We start from the raw sequence: 5,757 nt of genomic DNA, 5'->3' as shown, positions 1-5,757 counted from the left end.
TTATCAGTTTGGGAGGGCTTTCTATATCAAAGATATTAACTCTGATTATTATTTTGGAAATATTTCTTACCAGTCTATACATTTTTGGAGTGGTTTATGGTATTTTTTGCTATAGAATAAATAAAAAATATATCATCACAATTATCTATTTTTATATTGTTTTCTGTCTTCTTAGTTCTGCAATGTTCACCTAAATTCTCTTTTCTGAACGTTACTATCTTATTTTTATATGGAAATCTTCATTTGGAATTTATTTTTATGGATGGTGAAATATAGGGGCCAAGCTTTGCCTTTTTTCTTGATAGCTAGCCATTTATTATGCTAATGACATTTAGTAAATAAACCATCCTTTCCCCTCTGAATTCAAATGCCATCAGCATTCTTTTAAAATATTTAAATGATTACGTTTCTTCTCAGGCTTAACCCATTTTCAGTAAGGTAATGACTTTTTAAAAGCAGGATTTAGTTAATTGGAAAGGTTGTTTCTCTGTGCTCAAAAGTCAAATGCTACCTGATAGTCTTTATTGTTGTGGACTAAAATTGCAAGCACAAGAAGGATTATTGCTGTGAACAAATCCACTAATCAGGATGGAACTTAACCGTTTTAAGACCCCGGGGTAAAAGAAAAATTCGGGATATTCATTCAGTGCTTGTATAAAAGCAGTCACATGCAAGTACTGTGAATAAAGTCATTTTATCTTTTTTCAAACATGCAGAGACATTAGGTTCACCGAGGCCTTCCTCCCTGGCATAGCTCCGTGGGGATGGCTGTCTGGGTAAGGCCGTGCTATGATTCAGGGTCGGGGCACCTCAGAGTCGTACCCACAGAGGGACCTGAGGGCAAACTGCCGACCTCACAGCTTTATTTCGGGTTCATCCTTTAAGGAAGCCCGGCACGGAGAGAGCAGATCCAGACAGCTCTCACCTTCATCCATCGTGAAAACGATCCTTGGATGTGGTGATTCAGCATGCTTCCCACAGTCCTTGTGCTAAGGAATGCCAGTTGGATTAATCTACCATTGGACAAATGATGCAGGAGAGCCAGAGGTGCCCTCAGGATCTCTAACCCGGAGGCGGCTGGCAGAGGTTTGGTTATACAGTGCATTAACCATCGGGGTTTGGTTATGCAGTGCATTAACCTAACAACTGATCACCTCTGATTAGAAATAGGCTCTTGGAGTACAAAGAACCCTTTATGCACCAACTTAAACGTCTGAGAGGAAGGACACAACTAACTAGAATTTGTTGTATTCTCAGGATAGAGTAGAATGTAGCTGTAAAATATTATGTTTTGATGACTATTTGTAGTAGCTGAATATTCTCACATTATTATGTTTTGTAATGAAGTAGTATCGACCATGGATATTCAGCATTTAAACTCAAAAGACACCAAGCGGCAAAGGGACCCGTGCGACTCGTTCGTTCACTCAGCGGGTGTTCAGAGCTCTGGCTACGCTTTCGGCATCCGTGAGGCTCCGGAGATGGTCTCGTCTCCCCAGGAGCTGACTGACGGGCTAGTGGACAGGCGGGTCGCGTCACCACAGAGCTGTGCCTTCGTGGCTGCGTGAATGCTCAGCATGCTGCGAGAGGTTAGAGGAGGTACACAGGTTGCATGGTGCGTGGAAATCCATGGACCTTCCTGGAGGTGGTGGCATGTCGGGCCTGTGCAGGCATGTACAGGTGTGTGCAGGCATGTGCAGGCATGTGCATGTCTGTCGAGAGATGATGTGTGGCATTTGGTTGCCGCGAGGGCATGAAAGACCTCTCATCCAGACCTAGGTGAGAACTGTAAAGTGGCGGAGCGAGGCCTTAGGATGTAGCATGACCAGGACTTGGGATGCGGAGGCAGGGAAGAGGTCTAGGACGATACCGCGGTTTCTGCGTTGGAGCACGTGGGTATGTGGAGATTCGCTCTAGGAAAACTAGGGGAGGAATACATTTGGGAATGGGAAGATACTGCGTTCAATTTTGGACTTAAACATTTTGAGGTGTTTGGGGAGAAATGAAGATGTGTATCAGGCAGCTGAATAGACGTGGTCTTGGCACATGAGAGAGTTGAAGGCGTAGATGTTCCCAGCGTAGAGGAGGTGGTTTTACTCGTGGAAGTTCGTGGAATTGCGTAGCTGGAATAACAGGCGGCGGGGCTGCAGGAGAAGAGAGGAGGGCCGAAGACAGAGCAGGGGCCTGAGCATCTGAGGCGTGGGCCTGGGATCCCGAGCAGGGGACTGAGTTGGAAAGGTAGGAAGCAGGAGGAGCGTGGGACTGTGGAAACCTAAGGAGAGACTTCCCCGGGGACACAGCAGTCACCATTGTCAGATGGCACAGAGGCTTCACATCAGCTCAGTCCTTGCAGGTGTCTGTTGGATTCGGCAACAAAGAGGCTGTCAGCGGCGTGGGCCAAGCACGTTCTGCAGTGGCCGTGGCAGGCGGTAGCTCACAGGGACTGACTAGGGGTGCGAGCTGGAGTGAGACAAGTATATATCATTCTTCAGTAGGCCGGCTGTTATGGAAGGGAGATGGTGTAGCAGCTCGAAGGAGACGCTGTAGGGCTGAGGGAGATGCGTGTGTGTGTGCATGCACGTGTGGGTGCGCATCTGCACGCGTATAAGATGAGCAAGACTTGAACAGTGTCCTAAGTTTAGAGAGAGGGTAAAAGTGTAGGGGATGAGGGAGGAAATTGATATGAGGTCACTAAAGAGATGAGGGAGAGGGGCTCTATAAAAAAGAGGGACCCGTTTCCTGCTGGGTCTGGAGAGAGGAGGAGATTAGGGAGTAAGGTGCAGGCGAGCTCGGGTCAGAGGCGAAGTAGGCGGATAGGAATGAGACAGCCTAGAGCGCCTTCTTCAGAAAGAGAAGAGGTGGAGTTAGACTTCGGGCCGGGGAGGGGGCAGCCTGGGGAGCTGGCCTCTGCACGTGATCGCTGACCCAGGTTCTGCTCTGATGCATCAACACGGCAGCAGAAGAAAGTAGATTTCATTCAGTTTCCATTATCTGTCACAGTGTGAGATGTTTTGATACCGAGAATTTATATTTAGCATATAACTGAGTAATTTACTGAAATTTAAGCTAAAGTAAATTTTCGATGCATGATACAGGTATTAAATTAAATAGTTCCATCAGTTTCCAGGGGTCCTGCTGTACCATTTTGCCCTGCTTCAAAGTGTTAATGTTTTTTTTCTGCTGACTATGAACTTTTAAAAACCAACTGTATCCAACCAATCCCAGTGCAGTAGGGAGAGACTTGGAGAAGTAGGTGTCACTTTGGACAGTTGCCAGTAAATGGGCCCCCAAAACTATGTGTTAATGTAGTTTTTAGGTTTCTCTGCTTATGAGCTCTGACAATAATATTGATTTTTTTGTACGTAGAATAATAATTTGTTCAAAACTCATTAAAGTGAATAAATTTGTATCTTGGATCCAGGAACAGAGGACTGGACTTTTTATTGAGTTAAATAGTATAAATTTGCCGAGCATTTTTGAAGCTGACTCACATGATTAGAAATAATGAGGTCGTGGACATTTTTGTATCTTAACCATCGAGCATACTTGGGGCCTTCGGCATGTCAGCTTTCCTTGGTCCAGGTAGAATTTCATCTAAACGCATCAGAACAAGCTGTTACTTTCTTCAGCGTTCTAGGATGAGGCTGGTCTCTCAGATTCCTGATGCTCGCTGTGCATTGCCTTTGCTAAGCATCTGGATTCTTTCTACCACCCTAGAAGCAGGCGATCGATATTAGAAACTGACAAGTTAGGAGTTATGGATTAATGATATGGATCTATTGATTCCTTTTGAATCACAGAGCAATTCTTACCATAAACATACCTGAAATAAAGTTAACTTTGTGATTGTTATGGCGAGAAAGTTATTTTGAAAATGCATTAATAACGAATTAAAACCTTTACTGTAAACTGTCACATTAAGAAAACACTTAATTTTGTGTATATTTGCTTCACTGCTAACAGATCATAATGCAGTCTTGCCAATATTAAAAAAGGAAAGTGTCAACCTGTTATATTATAGAAAAACTTCCCACAGCATTGTCCTGTAGACGGTGACGTTTAGAAGTCAAAGAGGTGTCCGTGACGGTGGGGCCGCGCGTGGGGATCCCCTCCCCGCTCCACCAGCCGGTTAGAAATTCCTGCGGTTCGCTCTTCGCGGAAGCGCGGAGCCTTCTCGAGGCAGGTTCCTGCTGCTGCTGCGGGCCTCCCTTCCATCACTCCCTCTTTTTGTTTTCTGGCTCTTTCTGTTTTGTTTTTTGTTTTTTTTCCTACCACGAAGCGTATTTCATCGTGAAGTCCCCATTCCACCTATTCAACGGTGACAAACCCGCCCACAGTCTAATGCCACCACTGCCCCTCAGGCCCGTCCTGCCGCCCTCACAGGACTGGCCCTGCAGCCACAGCCCTGCTGTGCTCCCCCATGCTCCCCCTGCACCCGGCGTCTGGAAGCAGAGCTTCGATCCCGTGTCGCCTACCCCCTCTCCAGCCTGCGGGAGCCCCTGCACCAGCGCCTGAGCAGGCAAGTGTCTTGGCCCTGTGGGGGTCCTCTTTCCCACAGCTAGAAGGGGGGCTCTGAAACCTGACGGCAAGCCTGACTGCGCAAGGGCCATCTCTGGCACGTGAGGGATGCAGAGCCCCGGTCCCTGTAGCCAGGACCCGGCTTCGGTAGCTGCGGTCGGCTGAAAAATCCCCCTCCCTGGACAGGGCTCCCAGCCTCAGGTCCCCAGCCTGCGACTGTTACCTTATTTGGAAAAAAGGCCGAGGTGGGCCCTAAATGCCATCACAAGTGTTCTTGTGACAGACCCACAGAGGAGAGGACAGGAGGGAAGGCAGCGTGACCAGGCAGTGTGACCAGGCAGGCAGGGAGACTGGAGTGACACTGAGCGCTGCCGGCAGCGGAGGGCACGGGGCAGGTGTCTCCCCAGAGCCTGCAGAAGGGCAGCCCCACCAGTGCCTCGGCCTCAGACTTCTGGTCTCTAGAAGGTCAAAAGGGTGGTTTCTGTTGTCTAAACACCTAGTTTGTGGCACTTGGTCCTGGCAGCCACAGGAAACTGACACAGGAGCTGTGGGTGGGGCCCGGGAATGTACATCGTTTGAGAAGCACCTGGGGATTCTGATGGAGGTGCGGACCTCACTGTGCTGGTCACCTGCGGGCTTACGGGGCGGGGCTGTCCGTTTCCTGCTTTTTGACCTGCCGCCGGTGTGCGATGGCACCTGGCGTTTCGGGCGGCCGTTGGCAGCGCTTTCAGTGGAGGGGTACACCTTCCACTCCTAGAACTGTAGCTCCGGTCCGTTCAGGTCAACCGTTCGTCTGGCTCGTCTATCGGCCTGTGACGTCATCCCATTCATAATTCAGTTTCGCTGTAAAGCGTGGCTGCGAGAGAGAGGGAGAAAGTAGGGGCGTTTTAATAATTATAGGTTATGTGGCTTGCTTATGTTGAGAACTTAATCATTTCCATTAAAATGCTAACTTTTCCATTATAATTCATAGTCATTAACGACTGCCTGCTTGGACCCAAAGTCGACTGGTTGCCAATTTATACATGTCTTATTCTACAAATTTTTTGAGGCACTATGCAATGAGAATATGTAAAAATAATATTCATGAAAGAAAATCAAGTCCCAAGATAACGTCGATATTGCCAGATCATAAAAAGCAACCCAGTTTTCTAGAGTTTCATCTTTAGCATTTATTTTAATGTTATATTTTGTTTTTTCTTTTAGTTTTCCCCTTTAAAATATACTTTTATTTTTGTT

Source organism: Pteropus alecto, unplaced genomic scaffold, assembly GCF_000325575.1.
Source record: "Pteropus alecto unplaced genomic scaffold, ASM32557v1 scaffold40, whole genome shotgun sequence".
Taxonomy (NCBI): domain Eukaryota; kingdom Metazoa; phylum Chordata; class Mammalia; order Chiroptera; family Pteropodidae; genus Pteropus; species Pteropus alecto.
The sequence above is the reverse complement of the archived record's forward strand: the minus strand, read 5'-3'. Positions refer to the sequence as shown.